The following is a 23,863-nucleotide window of genomic DNA, read 5'->3' as shown; positions in this document are numbered from 1 at the left end:
CTCTGATAATTGATCTTATAGCTTTGGGAAATGAGCTATCAACCAACCTTAGTTGAGAAGCGGTCTATAGTAGAATAAATCCATACAGTGCAATTCAATTTCATCTGGTTCTTAGGTTAGGAATCCCCAGAAATTCAGGTTTATTCTAGAGTATGATAGATTCAAAACTTCTTTTTTTTTTTTTTGGAAAGGGTAATTTAATATTTCTTAATGAACATAAGAGTAAAAATTGAACAAAGTACATAAAAACATTGTATCTCTTTCAAAAAATTTTTAAAAGATATTGTCATTTTAGCTTTTCAGTTTTAGACCTGAATTCCACAGTAGGATTCCCAAGTCCAGGTACAATAGCAGGAATGGACCTGACTCCTTGGAGCAAGATTTGGCCTGTCTTATTTGTGGTCTCCTTGCTTCTGAAACATAAACAATTGCACTGCAAACTCAAAGACACTGAAAGTAGGATGAAATATTAAAATTTGAGAAAATTTTCTATTTCTCCTTCACTCCATTTTACACGCTTACATAAACCTTCTGTTGGTAAATCCAGAGCAACAGGCATCAGTCTTGAAAGGAGTGCCGATTGTGCCTTTCACAACTAAATATTTTTTTTTAATTTAATTTTATTATGTTAATCACCATACATTACATCATTAGTTTTTGATGTAGTGTTCCATGACTCATTCTAAAATGGACTCTGGAATACACCTAACCTCAAGGAAAATACTAGACTAGAGTTAGGTTTTACAGGAAGTCAAATCCAGCACCAGATGTCTTGACTCTTCAAAATGAATGGGATCCTCCTGATTTGTTTTCAAAAGTATGTGGAAAGAAGACAAGACCACAATGACGGCAGCTGTCACAGCTCCTTGTAAGTGTGCCATTTGTGTTTAAAATCAGGTGGGCATTTGCTGTGTTATTAGAGGTAGTATCAGTCTTCTAACCACAGGACATATTAATATTTTGAATGAAAACTTAATTTGAAGAGATATGTTCCTGACTATAAGCATCAAATTAAATCCATGTAAATAAGAGCTAAATGGGATCAAATCTTTTAAGAATATATTCTTCTTAAGAACTTTTTAGTTTTCCCTTGGAATGTCCTCATCACAGTAAAGATGCGGTCTGCCGGAAAAGATCTTGTCACTAGGGCTAATAAATGTGTATAATAACACAGTTTTTTCTAATCACAATTTTTTTTAAAGATTTTATTTATTTATTAGGCAAAGAGAGATAGCGAGAGCAGGAACACAAGCAGGGGGAGTGGGAGAGGGAGAAGGAAACTCCCCGCTGAACAGGGAGCCCGATGCGGGGCTCCATCCCAGGACCCTGGGACCATGACCTGAGCCGAAGGCAGACGCTTAACGACTGAGCCACCCAGTCGCCCCTCTAATCACAATTTTTTTTTTTTAAACCCATAAGTGACATTGTCCTATTTCTTCATTTTGTGGGTGGGAAAAGTAGAAACCAGAGAGATTAAGTGACTTGCCCAAGATTACAAAGTTTCTTGTGATAAAATCAGGATTTCACATAATTCTGACTCCACATGTTGCAACAAGCTGCCTTTTTGCATACTAATACATTGATTACAAGGGAAACTGATGACTATAATGCTTCCAGTGATCCTAATTCTCAAATCTAATAGCTACAATGCCTAATTCTCAGCATTAGTACCTGATAAATGAATGAAAGATGTGAGAAGGTGGAACAAAAGGATATGAGTAATATCACCTGCCGGACTCTGGAGATTGCTCTTGTTTCTGTGTAGGGAATATTTTTCTAAAAATGACTTGAGTACTCATGTCTGTCAAATAAGTAAGAATGTCTGCAATCTGCATACTTCTAGATAAACACTGGCAAATACTCAATTGTTCTCAATCTCACAATTCCTTCTTAATCTCTAAAAACTCCTGTCATTACAAAATATCGTGTTTGTAAAATGTTACAATTCCCAAGATTGCAGCTTTTTATATGTTAGTTATATCTTTGTTGGATGCTTATTCGTCGCCTTAATATTATAAGTAAAAATTTCTCCAAATCATAATCTTAGATGGATTTCACCTACTCCCTGCCCACTGGACATTGATTCACATGCCCTTTAGTTTCACATAATTGCCCTTTCTTGTTTCAGCACTTACCTTATCAATTAGTACTAAAGTTCTTTATTAATGTACTTATGTGTAATTTGTTGCTCAACAGATATTTGTCATGATCCAGTTAAAATCACGGCAGTGCACCAGATTGTTTTAGAAGGATAAAGATGAATATGAAGCTATGGTTCCTACCTAGTTCAGAGGGCACCTTCTCTTAAAATAGATTTGTGGTTAAATAAATAAATCACTGAACTTTGAGCTGTTAAGGTCAATTTCTCCTAAATGAAAGACACATGTATAAAATAGCATGTATCACAAGCAATTAGGGGAGGTAGATCATGTACAAAAGTAGTTAGAATTCATGAATTTGATAAGGAATGCTCATACAGTATAAACTAAGTTATATGATGGCACAGAGCAGTGACAAATTAATTTCTTCATTAGGGACATAAACAGGAAAATCTGGATGGGTAATCAAGTTCTGAGGGAAATTGGGTGTTTTATTTAAAGAGCTGTTGAGTTAAAGTTTTCAATATAAAGACCAGGTAGAATTGTCTTGTAAATATTTGGAATTATGTTATGAAACCTAGGTTAGAAGTAGGGGTTGAAGATAACATTTCAGATTGTTGTTGTACAAACAAAAATGAATGTGATATTAGATGTGGTTTCCATTGTAGATACTTGAAGAACCAAAGTTGTTATTTTACAATTCTAACATTTTGAAAAAATGTAATTATTTTAGGTTTGAAGACAATTTTCTCATCATTTTTAAATTATGTTATTCTACTCTTCATTCAGAAGAGATGTTCTAGACAGCTAAGGGCTTAATGGTCCATTTTTGGCTTAGCAATACAGAGTTGTCTTGGTGTCTTGCTAGTACATGTAATTGTTTGTAGAACAGTAACACCCTGGGAAAATCAGCAAAGTGATTGTGCTTAGTCTTCTGCTCTCTGACATGGGATAGTGGGGAACTTAAAGGACAAACATTGGGTGCAAAGCCAAGTCCAAATCCTGGTTTCAACTTGTGTTTTTAGAGCCTTAGACAGATTATTTTAACTTTCTCTGAGCCTCAGCTTCTCATCTATAACACGTGGATAATAATATCAACCTCAAATTTGGTGTGAAGATTAAATTAAATTGATATTGTAGTAAATAACCAGTACTATGACAATCGCTCTTTCTATTAGTATTACTTAATGCAAATTTGCTCATTTGGAATTGTTAGAATATCAAAATGGTGTTATTTGAGCCTTGTAAGGTGATAATCAAATATTGACCAGTAGCCACATTTTAAGGGGTGTACATTAGTAAGAAAATAGAGAACTCCAAATAATGACAAAACTCCCAAATTTCAGGAAAATATATGGATACAGTTTAGAGAACGTATGGTTAAATTCCCAAAGCTCTTAATCTGTTAGGTTGGTTTATACTACTCAAAAAATACAAGCATAGAATATGCTTTTTATTCAAGGCCAAGTAATTTGTGAAGATGTAGCATTTCCTTTTATAATTTAAGCTCCTAATAATTAGATTTCTTCTCAATGTGTGATTATGACTATATGAGACACGCATACCCACATATGTCCCACACCAAGTCTGAGGTCAAAATTAGTTAGGGAAAGCTAAGTTGCAATAACAAATAGACTCTTAGAACTCATTGGTTTAAGAAACAAGAAGATAATTTCTTTCTTCTATCATAGTACAAAGCAGGTATCAAACGTCAACAGAGTAGCTTTCCTTTATGCAATTATTCATTGACCAGGCTGACAACTTCTCTGCCATCTTTGATATATTGCATCCAAGGTCATGACCACTGCCATCCTAATCAGTCAAAAGGGGAAAGGAACATGGAGGAACATATGTAAGAGACATTATGAGTCATCTCTGAATGTGGCACATGTGACCTTCAGTTATATTCCACTGGGTAGAACTCAGCCCACATACCCAAACCTGACTACAGTGAGATGGAGTCTTGCTCTGTGCCAGGAAAAAGGATGATGTATTTTAATGAACCACTAGCAGCCTCTGCCACATTTTTCAATGTCAAGACAAATGTGTTTAGTTGGCAACTGTATTTACTAGTTACTTCTGGGAGATTTGTCAGAGGCATACAATTTGTTCTGCTTCAGTTTCCTGGGCATGTCACCTCCTAGTTAAAAAAAGAGACACTATATCCATCTTAAAACTTGATGTAAGACCATTGGTAAGTGGTAACAAGAGTAAGGACAAAAAGGGACACACGTCTATTAGTTTGAAAATTGGCCCCTAAGTGAAACCATTAATCCATGGCAATTTCATGTTCTCCTAGATCACCATGGTAATAGAAATGAATCAGCTTTTCATGGGACAAAATATGTACTTCAAAAATGTGATTCATATTGAGAACAATTTTCTTTAGTTTTCATATTCATTTTTATAAAATGATTTTAACCCCTTTTCTGCAGTGTTGGTACTGTGTTTTCAGTAAGTGGTATTGCAATTATACACAATAGATAGTGGATCAGCTCATTCCACTGTTTATACTTGTGTTTGCTGAAAATCCATACAAAAGCCCCCCCTCCCCTTTTTAACCTGGATGAATTCAGATGTAGAAGCAAAATAAACTGATACATGAGTGAAAAACCTGAATTAATTTAGATCAAAATTTTCTAACAAATTCAGTGGCCATGGGGTTTGAACTTTGAATGTCACAGAAAATAACAAAAGTTCTCTATTTTTAGGTGAAGCTCCAGATAAAAGCACTGATAGTTTGTCAATTTGCTGTCTTCCTACTCTCTGAACGCTATCTGGCACTATACTTTGTTCTAAATCAGTTTTGCATGGTTAGTATGCATTCACCCGATATTTATTGAGAAACTACAATGGATGATGTTCATTAGAAGTAAGTTTTTTTTTATAAGTTTTTTTATGGATATAAACAAACACAAAACTAAACAAAATTTCTGTTGTGAAGAAACTTATAATCTATTGAGGAGTCTAGACAACAATAAGGTAATTAAAAATAAATTATTAAGTAAGAAGAGGAAATGGCTCATCAGATATTATTTTTAAAAGGGAAAGATCCCTGATATATGTGATAAAAGGAAAAGACTTAGACTCTACATTGTTGATATCATCCTTGCCAATGGTATGAGTAGTGGCAGTTTGTTATGTATACCCTGTTAACTTATTAAATCTTTTAATTTACTCACCACCATATGTAAGTATTTAGCTAAATAATTTATAGTGATGAACAAGACATAGTTCCTGACCTCAGGAAGCTTATAGTCTAGTGAGGAGACAAACAGTAAATAAGCTGTTACAATAAAGTGTGACAACTATTATGACTTGAAAATTGCAGCATATGATAAGAAGGGGTTATCAAATTTGAGGAAGTAAGGGAAAGTTTCATGGAAAAATGAGTGCACCGTGATATAAAATGTATTTATGTCCCATTACTACAGAAGTAGATCTGATTTGGATACACTCCATTTTGTGTTCTTTTTATAAAAAGATGTCTGATTATGCCAAAATAAACTTTTTCTGGAGCATTTGTAATGTTTTGGGAAAGAGTTCCAAATGCATCCAACAGCCCTTTTGAGAATTCCTTCTAACCATGAGTAGTAAACTTGCCAGCAAGGAAATATGCTTCAAACTATAACAAATATAACAGAAACCAAACCAAACAGATATGTTTTCCCCAGAAGTCTTACATGAGGGACAGGTACTAAGGAACTCTTTAGAATTTACCAATAAAATAGTATCCTGCTTTATAAGAGAAGGTAAGGGACACAACCAAAATCATTGACATTTAGTGATAAAATGTCTACAGAGCGTAAAGAGAGGCATATAGCAATAATTGGCCCAAGATAACTCTACAGTGACATCACATTCTTTCTTTCTTTAAAGTAACAATCCAAAAGCATATTGCCAGTCCTTTATCAACACATTTCAGCTTAATGAATTAATTACTTATACTTTTATACAATTTACTTTTGGACAGAAAACAAATACTTTTATACAATTAATTATTTATACTTTTCTCCGTGTTAAAATTTCTGTGAGAGTAAAGACACCATGACTACAATACTATCTATTTTAGATATGCAAACAATTTATTAAATTTTCTAATTTCTGTACCTTTAACTATGGATAAAAAGATGATTTTGAGGTGTGTGTGTGTGCATATATATATTAAGTCTAGAGTTGGAAGAAGACTGGGAAGGAGTACAAAATTTTGTGGTTGAAATATGTGCAGGATTCTACAGGCCAAAGTAAAAAAATTTGAATCACTGCAGCACTATTCATAATAGCCAAGATGTGGAAACCACCATAAATATCCATTGACAGATGAATGGATAAAGGAAAGGTGGTATATACACACAATGGAATATTATTTAGCCTTTTAAAACGGATAAAATTCTACAATATGTAAAACATGAATAAACTCTGAGGACATGATGCTAAGTTCAAGAAGCCAGCCACAGAAGGACCAGTATTAAGTGATTCGAGTTATATAAGGGGTCAAATTCATAGAAACAAAGAATAGTATGGTGTTTGCCAAGGCCTGGGGAGAGGGAGAAATGGGGAGTTTCTAATAAACATGTACAAAATTGCAGTTCTGCAAAATAAGTTCTAGAGATCTGATGTACAACATTGTACTTAGAGCTAACAATACTGTATTGTTCACTTAAAAATCCATTAAGAGTGTGGATCTCACATTAACTGTTCTTATCAAAGTAGGAATTTGAATTTGACTCTGAGTAGGATGGGACTGGAAGGTTTTAATCCAAAGAGTGACATGATCTGATTTAGAGTTTTAGAAGGTCACTATAGCTGCAGGATACAGCATACTGTAGAGGGCAAAGTGGAAGCAGGATGATCAGTTAGGATACACTTACAGAATTCCTAGTGAGACCTGATGGCGATACCAGGGACTTGGGTCTTATCAGTGGAGACACTATGGAGCAGATGGATACATGTGTTTCCTGAAAGATGACCAGAGATATTCAGGCAAATAGTAGTAAAGTAAACCAGCATCTCTTTCTACTAGGAATAGATTATTCTATTTAGGTATAATTGACATAATATTAGTTTTGGGTATACAACGTAATGATTTGATATTTGCTTGTATTGTGAAATGATCACAGCAACAAGTCTAGTTAACATACATCACCATACATAGTTATAGACTTTTTTTCTTGTGATGAGAACTTTTAAGATTTACTCTCTCAGGGGATGCCTGGGTGGCTCAGTCGTTAAGCGTCTGCCTTCGGCTCAGGTCATGATCCCAGGGTCCTGGGATCGAGTCCCACATCGGGCTCCCTGCTCAGTGAGGAGCCTGCTTCTCCCTCTCCCTCTGCTGCTCCCCCTGCTTGTGCTCTCTTCTCTTTCTGACAAATAAATAAATAAAAATCTTTAAAAAAAAAAAAAAGATTTACTCTCTTAGCAACCATATGCAATATGGTATTATTAATTGTCATTGTCATGCTGTATATCACATCTCCTAGACTTGTTTATCTTTTAACTGAGAGTTTGTATCTTTTGACTCCCTTCACACATTTCACACCGCCCCTGCAATCACCAATCTGTTCCCTATATCTATGAGGTTATTTTTTCTTTTTTAGAGTACACATATAAGTGAGATCATACAGTATTTGTCTTTCTCTGCCTGACTTAGCATAATGTCCTCAAAGTCCATCCATAGTGTTGTAAATGGCAAGATTTCATTCTTTTTTATGGCTGAATAGTATTCTATTGTACATATATACAACACATTTTCTTAATCCATTTATCCATCTATGGACACTTAGATTATTTCCGTATCTTGGCTATTGTTAATGCTGCAGTGAACATGGGGGTGATATATCTTTTTGAGTTAGTATTTTTGTTTTCTTCAGATAAATACCCAGAAATGGAATTACTGGATCGTATAGTAGTGCTATTTTTAATGTTTTCAGGAACTGGTTTCCATACTGGCTGCACCAATTTACAGTCCCACCAGGAGGGCACAAGGGTTCCCCTTTCTCCACACCCTCACCAACACTTGTTATTTCATGTCTTTTTGATAATAGCCAAGGAATAGATTATTTTAAATTCATATTTTAGTCAAGAAACAATTTTCTTTTTAAATATTCAGTGATTTCTCAAGTGCTAGAGGATAAAATCATGTACATTTTGATTCATGCCAAGAAGCATGGTCTTAAGTAATTAAAATGCATTGCAAGCATCTGAAAATAAACCGATTGCGTACTGTGACAGAAGCTATTGGTGCTCAGCTACACCCGGTTCTCTTCTTGAACACATGAGAGAAAACCATTTCCTAGTCAAGTCAGTTACTCAGACCACGTGACTAATTCTAGCCAATGAAATCTGAGAGAAACTAAAGTGAATTACTTTCAAGCTGAGCATGCAAATGTAGTCCTCAACCTTTACCTTCTCTTTTTTTCTGCAGGATGGCGTGTATTAAGATATCAGAGTTATCACAAGATGGAAAGATCCCGGATCCCTCAAAATCTTTGCATATGACTGAAAAATAAACAATATTATTTTAAGCTACTGTGGCATAGCCAAGCATTAATTATCTTGACTAATACATATAGTCAGAAAAAAATAAACATCATATAAAAATAATACTACATATTGACTTTCCAGGGTAAAACAGTGCACTAGAATCATTTCAACCATATTTGTTTTATGCCTACTGTGAAATAGAACCTCCATATACATAAAAACATATGCTCACAACAAACCTTGAGTTGGGTATTACTAACCTCATTTTTTTATAGATGGGAAAACTGTGATTTAGAGAGATGCTAACTGACTCATATTTACACAGAAGCCAGAATCCAGCTTTCAAGCTAAGTCCACTATCTTCACTTAGTCCACTTAGCTGGTTCTGAGAAAAAGAATTAAAGATTCTATCTACCCTTTATTACTTCTATGATTTTTCAGACAGGTAATTTGGTATCCAATTTCTTTCACATGAGAGGCTCTGAATTAATGTGTTGCTAGTTTTGATAATCCTTTATCTAAGAATTCAGATCACCTTTTGCAGGAGTATTTTCATTTAATAGCCTATTTTATCTGCCAATATTTTTCCAGGCTGAAGAATTTTCATCATTTTTCATACAGCAGTTATTAAGCTGGATTTTTTTTGCCAACCACATAATGTTCATTTCATGCTCTTCCAGTATTTTGTGAAATCTATCTCCCCAAATTGCCTCATTCAGCTTCTTCCAGCATAATAGTATATAGCACAAACTACAGGATTTTTCCTTCATGGTTTTTCAGCACTTGCTATATACGCCCCATGAAACAGACAGTAGGGCTAAATATGGCCTTTAAAAGAAAAGCAGCTTTAATGAGATGAAATTGACATACAAAAGCTGTACATTTAAGTGCATCTTTTGATAGGTTTTGACATACGTACATACCCATGAAACCATCACCATAACGAACAAACAACAACAACAAAGGGTGAGGAAAGGAAAATGGGGAGATGTTGGCTAAAGGGTACAGGGCTTTAGTTATGAAAGATGAGTAAGTTTTGGAGATCTAACATAAGGAATGTGACTATAGTTAGCAATATACTTGAGATTTGTATACTTGATATTTGCCAAGAAGGTACATCTTAAGTATTCTTACCACACACACAAAAAATTGAAAGAAAATGGTAACTATGTGAAGTGATGGATATGCCATTATCTTGATTGTGGTGATTATTTTTCAATGTACATGTATATCAAAACATCAAGTTGTACACTATAAATATATATAATTTTTATTTGATAATTATATCTCAATAAGGATGGAAAACAAACAAGCAAAAAGACCAAATATCTCTGAAAAGATTTCCTGTGTCCCTTTGTAATTCCTCTACCCTAGCTGCTTCCCAATAGTCAACCAAAACCAAATCTGTTTTCTATCACTATAAATTCATTTTCATTTCTAAAGTTTTGTATAAATTGAATCATACTATATATATATATGTATGTATATAGACTTCCTTCTTTCATTTAACATAATTAATTTAATATTGCTTCATGTCATTTTGTATATCAATAACTAATTTCTTTTAATGCTGAGTAGTATTACATTTTATGGATACCAAAATTTGTGTAGCCATCTATCTGGTCATTGATATTTGGGTTATTTCCAGTTTTTGGCTATAAGAAATAAAAGTGCTATGAATACCCATGTAAGTGTTTATACAGACATATTTTCCCTTTTTCTTACATAGGTACATAGAGTGAAATGGCTAGGTTATATGGCAGGTATATTTTTAACTTTTTAAGAAGCTGCCAAACTGTTTTCCAAAGTGTTTGTAGTATTCTACATTTCCATCTGGAAGTGTATGTAAGTTCTAGTTCCTCCAAATTCTCACCAACACTTGGTATGGTCACTCATTCCTCAAGTTTAGCCATTTTAGTAAATGTGCAGTGATACATCTCATGAGAGTTTTATTTCCCCGTTGCTAATGAAGTTTAACATTTTTATGTGCTTATTTGCCTTCTGTATATCTTCCATGAAATGTCTGTTCAAATCTTCTGCCCATTTTTAAATTGTGTCCTTTGTTTTCTTATTATTGAGTTTCAGAGTTTTTGTGTATAATCTAGATACATATATTCAGATATACACTTGGCAAAAAATTATTTTCCAGTCTGGTGTTTGTTGTTTAGTTTTCTACAGTATCTTTTGAAGAGAAGAAGTTTTAAAATTTGATGAAGTCCTATTTATTAATTTGTTCTTTTATGGATTGTACTTTTATGGTGTTGTACCTTAGAAATATTTACCTAACTCATGATCACAGAAATTTTCTTCTAAAAGTTTTAGAACTTTAGATTTTAAATTTAGGTCTATGATCCATTTTCAATTATAAATATGACATCTTAATGTTTAAAATTATCCACCATTCAAAGGCACAATATTTTGAAAATTTCACAGACACGATGAGACCTGTCTTAGGTCAGGTGTCCCAGCAAATGGATGATGACTCATGTGTAGCAGGTTTATTGGGAAGTGCTCTCAGAAACAATGCCTGTGTGTGAGTGACAACAGAGGGTGGGACTGAGGACAAAGAAATTAAATTGTAGTGTAGTGCCCATACGGTCTTAATAAATACCATAGGCAGTAATGATCCTTTATATTAGTCTCTGGTTAGGAAAGGGGGTGGGGATTTTGCACACAAATTACCTGACATGGAATGAGGGCTGTCTTTGGGAAAGGGCATAAACTTGGATAAAGCAAGGATAATTTCTGAGGAGGGGCTCAGCTATGAGCCCTCAGCAGTTAATACCCCCAGGGGCTGGGGACTGAGTGCCTTGGACCTGAGGAGGGGATATCTGGGGAGAAGGTGTATCAAAAAGTCTACTACAATGTCAAATTATTTTGTCCTCTATATGACAGTGCACAAAGTGAACCAAATAGCTTCAGTAGGTTGCCTAGAGTTACTCTTGCTTGTGATAGAGATGAAGGCAGAGCCCATTTTTTAAAAGTTTGTTAAGAAGAATTGAGAGAGGCTTTCACATTAGTATAATGAAAATCCATCAAGGTAAGTTTTAAAAATTACTCCTCACTCCTAAGAGAGTGATTTATGCTTGACCGAACCAATTTATTTAATTTTTTAAGTGAAAATCTGTGCTACTGAAAATTATTAAGCTGTATATCTTAGTGGGAAAATATGTATTCATAGCCTTTTAAGAGAAACTTTATTCAAGGCAAAGTGAGTGAGTTTGGTAAGGTTACAGAGAGACTCTCTGGTTGACAATGATGGTTTCTAGAAGGAAGAAATCAGTGAGATAGACAAATTTAAAGAATGGCTAAATTAGTCCAGTTAATTAAGGGTAGGATGGGGAAATAAATCCCTGTTGGTGAATATATTCAATGCTGATGGTTGAACTTTAGAGACCCAATATGCTACTTTCTGAAAGTAAATTTCAAAACTGGAAATAATAATTGTGTCTTTATCTAAGCTGAGCAAATGTTAGTGTTGAATTGACTGTTATTAAGTTGGCTATAAGAAATAGTCCTTATTTTCTGGTTTTAAAAATGATTTAAAAGTTAAATTTCCCGTACATAATTACTATTTGTGTTAAAACCTCAGCAACGAATTCTCAAAATTTTAAGTAGGATTAATTTGTGGTACTTTTAAAAGGCATGTATTTTTAGTCTTCCCATATCCCCAATCCCCCAGCTTGTGGAGTGGGACCCAGGAATACATATTTTAAAATAATTACTTCTTGAGGTTTCTGAGAAAGGCAATTGTAAGTGAAGAAATACTGTCAAAAGAATATTGTTCTCAGAATTATAAACTAATCATTAACTACAACTAACCATCATCTGCTTAGAGTTGAAATTAATAAATCTTAGAGCTTAGGTAAAACACTTAGCTTGAATCTTAAAAGTGTGCTTTAGAATTACCTCAACTGTCAATCACAATAATTACCAAATCTAGTGTTTTGGTTGTGACAACATAAAATTAACATTTTTTTAAAAGAGAACTTCTTTCCTTGAAAAAATAATTCTCTCTCTATATATATATATTTGTATATGTAAATTACCACTCCCTCCCAGCCCAGGTGTGTTGTTCCTTCAGCCTCATTCCAGACTGTGCCTGAAGTTGGAGGAAATTTCACAGTGAGAACCCTATTTTCAGAGCATTAAAAGTGATCTTATTTTTCCCTCCTCAATACTGATTCTTCGACTCCCTGCTGATAGTAAGACTGAGATCTTCTAAACTCCAGGTTACTGGCCTGATTAGTAAGAAGAAAACTGGAAAACTAACGGGAAGGGTTTCTACCAGCAGAATCAAATTTGAATGGCTGTGAGAAAATGTGCTTTGATTCTATAAAACTCTCTTGTTCCCAGCTAGCAGCATTACTACTCACTGTGTAAACTTGAGAGCAATCAAGTGCGCTACGAAATCTCACTCTTGAGCCCTAGCAAGGCCATTTTTCATACTTAAATCAAAGTTGTTTTCATAATTCCTCATCCCAGTTTAATGGAAGGGGGAGGGTGTTGAAAAGCAAATGTAACATTTGATAAAATATATTAGTCTTGTTTGAAGCTTCACTTTGGTCTTTTGGGGGTTGGTTTTTTTTTTTTTTGACACTTTAATTTGTTAGAAGACAATGATGTTTGCATACTTTAGTATTTAGCAAGTGGCACAGAATGTCCTATCAACCTTGTTAATGAAAATAATGTAATGATAAGAATAATACAAATGACCAGATACACAGAGAGAGCAAATAAAATAATACAAATGGAATTCCAATAAAAGGAAATATCAGAGAGCTTACTCAAGATGTGAACACTTCAGAGCAGTATTTATAACTGAAGTAGAATAATACCTTATGACAGTGTCAAGTTAAAAATGAGTCAGTCTTTCTCTATATAATGCGATATGAAGGAGGATTACTTTATTATATGGAATAAGAAATGTTTTTTTTTTTTCCTTTCAAAGGCTAAAACCTATAAAATTGTTAACTAAGGGTCCAGCTGCATGTAAAAGAAATTGTTGCTAATGTTGATTTTTTATTTTTTTTTCCTTTTTTAAAAAAGATTTATTTATCTTATTTTAGAGAGAGAGTGTGTGTGTGTGAGGGAGGAAGGGCATAGGGAGAGGAGGAGAGAGAGAGAGAGAAACAGACTTCCCACTGAGTGGGGAGCCCAAAGATGGGGCTCAATACTATGACTCTGAGATCATGACCTGAGCTAAAAACAAGAGTCGGCCACTTAACTGACTGAGCCACCCAGGCACCCCTTGATTAAGTTTTTTAAAGAGAAATATCATATATCAAAACTGTTTATTTAAAAATATAGAACGTAAGTGTTTCTCAGTGATGTAATAAAAAATACTTAAAATTTTCCCAAGATGTACATGATGTTAAATAGACTACCTTATTTAATTTGTTTCATGCACAGTTGAAGATAATCAAAGATGACCCATATATTATAGGAAAAGGAGTGTTTCAGGCCAAGTTGCAAAAGGGTAGTTATAGAAAAGTCTGGTGTTTAGGCAAGGACAAGTATGTAGGTATAATGTCTACAATGGGAACTCCCACTGTGGCATTACAGGAAATTGTCCACAATAACACTGTTAAGATATATTAAAATATATATATATAAATATATATATACCAAACTGGAAAAACTATGTTTGACCAAATAAAAGCCTTTCCATTTCAGGGTTATTACTATATAGCACAATAATATTACATATGTATGTGTGCATGCGTGTGAGAAATATTCATTTTGTAGATGAATTTTTAAAATTAGATTGCAAATATTAAGGTGTCCATCTATGTACAATTTTCATAATTAAGTCCTAATGGTTAACTACTCGTGTAATGTCGTTAGCTGCTATCAACTTTAAAATAGTGATTTTTGTGCTTCTCTTGTTTCTTACCACCAGGTGAATAAGAAAGAGTGAAAAAAGAAGGGGATAAAGAGTTGAGAATTAATGGGAAAGCAGGATGGGAAAAATAAAAAAACAATTAAGATGTCCTACCTTCCTTTGACAGTTGGAATGAGTAGGGCATAAAACACAATGGCACCACATTGTAACAACAGAAGACATCAGACAAGTGACAAAAATCATAGTTTAAAAAAATTCTATCAGAGAATTTAGCCTCTGGAAATATGGAGTAGCAGTGACTGGATTTACCTTTCCATCTGAAATGACTAAAAAAATTATACAAATTATATGAAATGATGATATTCGTGATCAGAGACATCAGTCAAAGGAGGATATTTCTTTCTCACGGAGAAAGAAACAAATGAGCTGAGTCCAGTACTTATACCAGCTTGCTGTCTGGAGAGAGTCTCTGGGCTGAGTCCCAGTGAGAGTGAAACCAGGTGGAATAGTAAGACTCTCTCAGTTAAGACAGAGTTGAGAATTCATGGACACCAAAGAGGCTAGAGTTTGCAGGACAGAGTATAGGAGAGGAGAGAACTGCACAGAGAGTGAAGGATAGCTCTGTGCCGATTCTCCTCTTCTTGAATATTCAGCATAGTACTGATCAGTGCCTGTATATGAGGAAACCAGCGACGGTTGGGGAAAAGAGCATCAGAGGGTTGGAAGATACTCAATGCTCAGCATTCACATAGAGCTGGAAATGGTGTCACCAGTCAGTTTGGAATCCTTCTAATTAACGGAGCACTGAGTAGATTATTCATGAAGGTCTGCCTCAGTAGTGGGGGAATAATTATCCCTAGATTAAATACTGCTCTGGTTCTGCCTCGTAGATAATAAAAGCAAGACCAAAACATGAAGAAAACTTCCTCAGGACCCATTGTAAGTTACCCAGACATAGTGTAAAGAGAAAATATTAAAGGCAGCCAGAGAAAAACAACATGCTACCTACAGAGAAACAAAGATAGGGATGTTAGATTTCTCATCAGAAATTATGCCAGCAAGAAGACAATGGAGCAACATTTTAAAGAACTAAAAAAAAAAATCCTATCTAATTTAGAATACTACACTCAAATATTTTTCAAAAATGAAAGTAAAATTAAGATCTTTTCAGACATACAAACATTAAAACAATTAATCACCAGCTGACCTTCATTATAAGAAATGCTAAGAAAAATCTTTCAGGCAGAAAGAAAATGATACTAGATGGAAATGTGGATTTACTGAAATGAATAAAGAACATAAAAATGGTAACTTATAGAGATTTATCCTAAGAAAGCAATCAGAGATATTCAAACAGATTCCCATATAAGGAACAGCACCATGGCATCATATTTTAAAAGTAAAAAAGGAAGAAACAAATAAAATAACCTAAATGTCCAATAATAGATTAATCAAATAAATTAGGGAACAGTCATACAATAATGTGTATAGCCATTAAAGATTTTTGGGAAAGTATATTTAATGTTTCATAAAAATGTTCAGATTTATAAATGAAAAAGTTCATGAAGTAATTCTGTAGTATGATTCAAGTTCTTTTAAAGTGCAAATGTAAATTTATATACACTCAGAAAAAATTCTTATTCTTGATCTGTTTTACTGCATTTCAGTTATCTCAATCTATTTTTATACAATAAATTGTGGTTTAAGTAATTAAATCATTTAAAAACTTTTTTTTTTTAAGTTACCAGACAATCAGAGATACCTTCTATGCCTGGGAGCCCATGAAGTCATTCAACTTGGCCAAACCACAAGGAGTGCAGGAAGTCTGGCTAACCCCTTTCTTCTTGTCATATATCAAGCGCTCCCTGCGGCTCCAGTTTGCTATCATTCTGTCCCAGAGTACAGTCCTCTGCGTGGTCCCCCCCCGGTAGCCTTTTTGCATTATTTCGAGCTATAACAGAACATTCTGCCTTTTATCCATCTGAGTGTCATTATGTCATGTACCACCATCAAAAGAAACTTTAAATCCTATACAACAGAAATATTACAATCACAGTGAATATAGTTCATGCCTTTCTAGATCCACCTTTTACCTTTGTTCACTTTGCTTAGTACCTAGGACACACTGACTGATATGGACAGCATCAAGGGAATCTCTTGCCTTCTAGTGTCTAGTTGAACTCAGCCAATGGCCCACACTGCAAAAGATTAGATTTGAAACAATTGAAGTCTGGGTCCTTGAGGCTCTTTCCCCATAGGGCTGCTGCAGGTTGGTAGTGTTCTTCCTCTAAAGGCTCCTTTTAGGTAGCTCTCTTCATAATGGTATGCTCCCATTTCTACTCCCTCTCCTTGCATCTTTAAGCCTATATGTGATAACAGCTCTTTGCTATTGCTAACTGTGGGATATGGTATTATCCCTGATGCCTTTAAATCTTCCTTATTTCTTTGTAAAAACTCTACTTATTAAAATATCTTCATGTACCTTGTTTTAATCCATCATTCCTTTCCTTCCAAGAAAGGGCTCTAATTAATTTTCTGATGTTACGTATACAATATTCCTACCTCCTTGGCTTATTTTTGTAAGTTTGCTGGAGTTTAGTTGTTTTAAAAATACCTAGAACTTTCTCTCTATTAAAATACAGAAACATAATAGCTACCACATATGGTGGGGGCTAGCTTTAGAAAGATGATATTAAATATATTTTCTCCATATTAATCCACCTAACAAAAAAATAAGATATCAGCATCTCATTTTACAATGGGATTCATTGAAAATAAATTGTATAAATTTTCTGTGATTAAGTAGTGGAAAAGAGTGCAAATCTATTTCAATTTTATTCCAAAGCCTATGTTATAGGTTTCAATTTTAAGAAAAATTCTTTGAATTTCCTTTCTGAATATGAAATTAACTCCTAACTATTTCAAATACTGAGTTTCCTGGTAGATTTGTATCATCTCTAAGCCCACTCCTTTTCACTAATTTCTTTTTATTAAAAAGAAGAAAACAAATAACGTATTAATAGAAAAAATAAGCAACAAATCAATGAAATGTCCAAATTTGAACAACTATTATTATTAAATTGGTTCCCCAAGCTTTATTGCTCAGGCTTCATTCTTTAGATGATTTAATTTGGAATGAAACTACCTATGATAAACAGCTGTTTTAGTTTGTGAATATTCATTTATTAATTGTTGATATTAGAGGCAGAAAAATTATTTAAAAAATTAAAATTTTAAAACACTAGTCTCAAACCAAATTTGTCAGAATTTATAATAGTCAATTTATCAAAATCAGGAACTGTAAAATTTTTTACAGGTTCATCTGTTGAGGCAGTTGCTAAGACTCTGAAGGAGTTAAATGTCAGACAAGATTCTGTCTTGCTTATGACTACTTAAGGTCCATAAATGTTTTGATTTACTTCCATATCCTTTTGTCCTCTTGTAAGGTCATGGATAACTTGCTATTACCTACTATTATGAATGGAAAAGAACTTCACATTCACAACTACAAATTCACAACTACAGTTCTTTCAGACCAGTTGTTGATTTATTTTGCTCCCGAAGCAAGGTCCTAGCTTAAGCTCCTAACCTACTACACCGGATATAACTCTCTAAGAAAATGTATTGTTGTTTCCATCTCACATTAAAGTTTATATTTAATCAATCCTAGCCTGATACATGCTCTTACCCATTTATGTCTATTTTATGGATCGTTTTCTACTACATTTTAAACAGAAGTCTACAATGCAACCCATTTCCAACACTCCTAATTAATTAACTTCCAGTTGACCTTCTCACTAAATGGATAAATTCAGTCTCCTGAGTGACCTGAATAAAGCATGTAATCATGCTAACTCAATATTCTCCTGAATTAGGCTGCATTTGTCTTCAATAAAATTTGATGTAAAAGCAGTTCATGTCTAGAAACATTGCTGTAGTCACCATGCACATACTGTATAATAGTTTTTGGATCCAATAACAAAGTTTAGTATTTTTACCAGATTTATTGAAGAGATGGAATAAGCTGTTTGAAAATTGGCTGTGGATTTTAATTTCTAGATTTCACCAAGTCCATATTTCCATTCAAGTTTTTAATAAGCTTAATTTGAAAATTGCCAAATCTGATTTCTCTTCTTTTTTATTAAGGATCAGCAATTCTTTCCTCACCAGATGATTATTATATTTTCAAGGAATAAAAATTAAGAAAAAATCTCATTGCTGATCATGTGATGTCATAACTGCTGGATTTAGAAGAGCACATTTAGAAGAACAATCCAAGATTGATCATTTTATTAAATTAAAGCATAGGTTCCATTAGAATTTTCCCAAGATTGTATTCAGAGATATAAATACGCCAAGAAAGGGTTGAATTCATTAGTATATGCTTTCCACATGTTAGGATAAACCTACATACGTAGTGTTTTCATTCATTTATTCATTCATCAAGATTTGGTTATATGTCTTGCATATTTTTTTTCACAAAATATTTATTATATACCAAATGTTTGGGTATGAAGTGTATGTTATCACTTTTTTTTTTCTTTTAATGCATTCACTTGTGCATTTTAGGTTCTGAAATACCAGGATGTGAGAAAAATTTAATGGGTAAAGGTAATTTCCATCATACCATGTTGGTAGACTTTTCACCTTTCTAATTACATTAACCTAGAATATCTAATTCTCTTTATTCTTGTTTAAAGCAAGAAACAAACCTAGGGATGTGGGGGAAAGATGATAAGGCCATATTTTGAAGAAGCTTAAACTGGATATATAGGCCACGTTAGAGTAATGTTGAACCTCCTCTGCAAAGTTTCATCCCTTCATCCCTCAACTTGGCCTCCTCCTAAAACCAGACTCCCATCTACTGTAAGAGAATCAATTTTAAAGGGGTCACTCTGATTTTGAACCTAGTTATAGGCTTTCACATCATGAGATCATTGGGGAATTTTATATCATCGGGAGATATTATTTAGTCACATTAAAAATTGTCAAACATGTTTTTAAATAATCTTGAAAGCTCCCTGTGATATAAACCTACAAGTTTCATATGCTGAAATACTGAGAAAAATAGAGAAACCAAAACTTATTACCTAAGAAAGTAATCTATTAAAAAAATACTATTTTACACTAAACCTGTGTGGGCTCCAATTACAGAAGAATTTGCCATGGAATATGAAAACATTTTCCTTAAACCTCCCAGAGTAGACCTTCATCATGTTCCTTTAAAGTATGCTTGTGAAGACACTGTTTTACATAATATTTTCTCAGAATCTTTTTTATTTGCATATAATTTTAGTCTTTTAAATGAAACCACAAACTCTTTCATTTTAAAATGTACAACTCTGCAGCTCAAGCAAAAAAGAATCTCAAGTAACCATCCTTGGTTCACCTGATGTAAAGTTATAAGTGGTCAAGATTATGCACTCCTAACCATATGCTCCTTAGAGAAACTCTGCAACAAAACTAAACGGAGTATGATGTAAATGATAGTAAAGTCAGTCCATCTTCTGGGGCTGGGAAGAGGCACCTCAGCAGTATTTTGCAAACTAGTTTTATTGACTATACATTCATCATAGTTCAGGTGATATTACCCACTTGTTTTTCTAATGTTGACCCCTTTCAGCAGGCCCCTGGACAGCCTCACCTGTCCAAATCAATGTCTGGTACCCTCCAAACTCCTGAGCGGCATTTCTGTGCCTGGTCCACCCCCTCGTGCTCTGCTTTGTGACTTGTGGCCTCGGTCGTGGGGGTTGAGGTCACTGTACAAGGCTCTGGTGGGCCAGTTTTTTCCCCATCTTTACTGAGGTCTAATTAACAAATAACAGTGTGTAAGTTTAAGATGTACAACATGATTTGATATACGTACCTATTGTACATACATACAATATGTAGATTGTGAAATTTACATACTGTGAAATAATCACCACAATAAGGTTAGTTAACATCATCTTATATAGTTACTGTTTGGTGTGTGTAGTGGGAGGGGGCTGTCAGGCTTGGGAGGAATGGTCACATATATTGTAGCGGCTAAGAGCAGAGGGCAGGGTTGGGCACTGTGTGGGAGGGGGAAGGTTTAGTGCAAATGGGGTCCTTCAGCAGCTTTCTGCCAAATGGGGCAGGAATAATTCCAAAGAGTGGGTGGGTAGAGTGGAAAGGAGAGGACTGCATAGACTTGAGTTCTCGGGCTGAGCATGGACTGCAGGAAGATCAGGAATAAAGTGGAAGGAAAAAATTATAAAAATATAATTCATAACATCTGAGTTAAAGTTCTTGGATCTGAGGAAACCTCAGTCTAAGAGAACCAGAAGTAGCAACTGTGACTGGCTATTACTGAATGCTAGCACTTTGAATATAAGTAATACAACCTGTTGATAAGGCAAGACTAAATTTATTGCTTGCTGCTAGAAAGAACACCAGCTCTACGGATTACTGGAAGTATCTTGGAGTGAGGAAAAGTGTATTAGTTTGCTAGGGTAACAAAGTATCATAGACTGGGAGGCTTAAACAACAATTATTTATTGTCTCAGAGTTCTGGAAGTCAGAAGTCTGAGATCAAGGTGTCAGCACGTTGACAGGTTGGTTCCTTCTGAGGGCTATGAAGAAGAATCCATTCCTTTCCTCCCTGCTAGTTTCTGGTGGTTTGCTGGCAATCTTTGGGAGTTCCTTGGTTGTACACACACATCTACAACATGTCGCCCTGATCTCTGTTTTCATGTTCACATGGCATTCTCCTAGTGTGTATCCGTTTCTAAATTTCCTCCTTTAATAAGGACACCCATTATCTTGGAAAGCCTACACTAATGACCTCATTTTAACTCAGCTACCTCTGTAAAGACCCTATGTCCACATACAGTTAAATTCCAAGGTATTAGAGGTTACAACCTCAACATATGAATATGGGTGCTAGGGGACATACATTCAAATATGTCAAAATTATTGACATAATTATTGACATAACAAAGAGTAATGTCAAAATTATTTTAGAATTTGGAGGTTTTACTTAAGTTGAATATTTCAAAGCAGAGGAATAGATTAGAATTGAGTAGGGTCTTGATACATCAGTCCAGGATTGTAAGAAAGATTAAAACAAGGATCTTGAGGTGTGACTGTTGATGCTCTCCATTGAAGAGTTGATGGGTCTTTTAGTTCTTGTATAAACAATTGAACCCTTTAGTTGTGCAAGAAACTTCAGGAAAACTAAAGGAATACTAATGAAGACAGTGAAGTAGCAAAGTCTTGTTATTGTAGGTGCTTGTGGATCAGTAGTTTCAGTCCTCAGGTTCAATATGGGGGTAGATGGTTTCATTTCTTATTCCAAAAACTAAACTACTAGGGAAACAACCACTTCAGCACAAAGGGATTTTTTTTTTTTTTTTTTTTTACTACTTAGCTTGGAAAAGTGCTTGCATAACAGTAGATCTGATTAAAAATAATTCATTTAATTATAAAAAAAGATTATGTCAATTTTACTCCTCAAGGATTAATATGAAATCCATTAGAGTAGGCACAATCTGAAAACTCAAACAAGGCCTTTTAAAGCTACTTCTACAGATTACTCTTCCTGAATGATTAATAGAGGTTTCCAGCTGTGTTTGTTAATCCTCATTAACCAAAAACCTTGAATTGCAGCTGTTGCCATATGCTAAACTCCGAAGCAAACTGCTTTATTGCATCACTTTGTGATTGATCATATAGTGTGCCTTTTTTCTCTGCTCAAATAATTAAATGGGAATGGGAAATCTGGATTTTCAGTGCTGGCCTTAAATCAGCACTTCCCAAAATGTGTTCCCCTAGCGTAGTCAGTTTCAGTATTAAAAAAAAAAAAAATATTTCCAAGAGAGATATTGTTCTATGGAACGGTAGCATTATTGGTGATATTAACAAGTAGTTTATAAAGTGTTCTGAAAGGTCAAGTAAATTTAGAGAAAATTAGATCAAAGAAAATGAGACAAATTTCTTGGCTACAAGATATCTCAGGCTTTTGAATATGCTAATGGGCTGTTGTGAACCTATAAAACAGAATATAGTATGCAGTCTCTAAAACCTTCCCTCCTCCCTGTTTCTTAAACAGAACATCCTATGGGCTGGGATTCAAGAGAATGACTATTGGTGAACACTGTCACTTCTCTATCCTGTTTTGCACTTAAATATGTAACTCCTCATATTCTCCTACCCAAGACATCCATTAATGAAATTCAAATCTTTTGTAGAAAAATTAGACTAACTGGTGTTCTTCTGGATGGGTGTAAAGCACACCACTTCAATACCAAAAAGAATAATTCATTATAGATTTTTCTTACCAGTCAGTCACATATATTCTTCAAACGTCCACTGATGTAATGTTCATTGCTTATTGTCCTTGTATTTCTCATTTTCTGATGGCACTTGAGACTCAAGTTTATAAGGACTTCTGATTCTCTGAAGACATAGTTTCCGTTGTTGGGAGATATAATGAAAATAAAAATCTCCTCCCACCCACCCCCCAATTCAGGAAACCTCTCCATAAAGGTAAAAGAGAAAGAAAATAATTTTATTACTGGATGAACATTAAACAAAAATGTGACACATATCATAGTCAAGCAGCTAAGGGATTACAAAGATGGAGAGTAGTATCACCCTTTTGTAGAGCCAAGCAGATACCAGACATTATATCCGTGTTCTCAAAATAAACAATAACTAGTCTTCAAATGAGAGGACTTGACAGCACCATTTGTCATACATAGTTCATCCCAAATTCACTTTGTAATTGGGATGACCATCTATGTTAGCTAATTGGCTTTATCCAAAAAAAAAAAAAGTCTCCTATCTTTATGATGGGAGGTAGTTTTAGAACTCAGAGCAAGGAGCTGAGCTTCAGCAGCCTTACCTCTCATGGAAAGGAGGAGAGGGTGCTCTCTCTTCCTTGATGATTACATTTCAAGATGTTTCCTAGGTCCTTAAGAAAGATATTTCTGGGAAATAAAGCTAGAAGAGGCTTATTTAGCTTTTTTTTTCTTAAGATTTTATTTATTTATTAGAGAGAGAGAGAGAGCACAAGTAGGCAGAGTGGCAGGCAGAGGGAGAGGGAGAAGCAGGCTCCCCGCTGAGCAGGGAGCCCGATGCAGACTCGATCCCAGGACCCTGGGATCATGAACTGAGCTGAAGGCAGATGCTTAAATGACTGAGCCACCCAGGTGTCCCAAGGCTTATCTAGCTTTTAAAAGATTTACATCTTTTACAGAGAAAGAACTCACAGTTACAGATTTTTTAAAGTAAAAGCTTGAAGAGGGCGAAGGTCTCTTTCTGTATTTTTAACTGGGAACATTAAGCCTCTTATTTTTCATTTGTATTTACCCTTAAACTCAGCAGACGACCTCATGATTCTTACCATATAAATATGGTCTTTTTAATAGCTTTTCTTGGCATTGAATAAAGGATATGGCTACACGCTTTTCTG

Source organism: Phoca vitulina, unplaced genomic scaffold, assembly GCF_004348235.1.
Source record: "Phoca vitulina isolate PV1807 unplaced genomic scaffold, GSC_HSeal_1.0 scaffold14, whole genome shotgun sequence".
Taxonomy (NCBI): domain Eukaryota; kingdom Metazoa; phylum Chordata; class Mammalia; order Carnivora; family Phocidae; genus Phoca; species Phoca vitulina.
The sequence above is the reverse complement of the archived record's forward strand: the minus strand, read 5'-3'. Positions refer to the sequence as shown.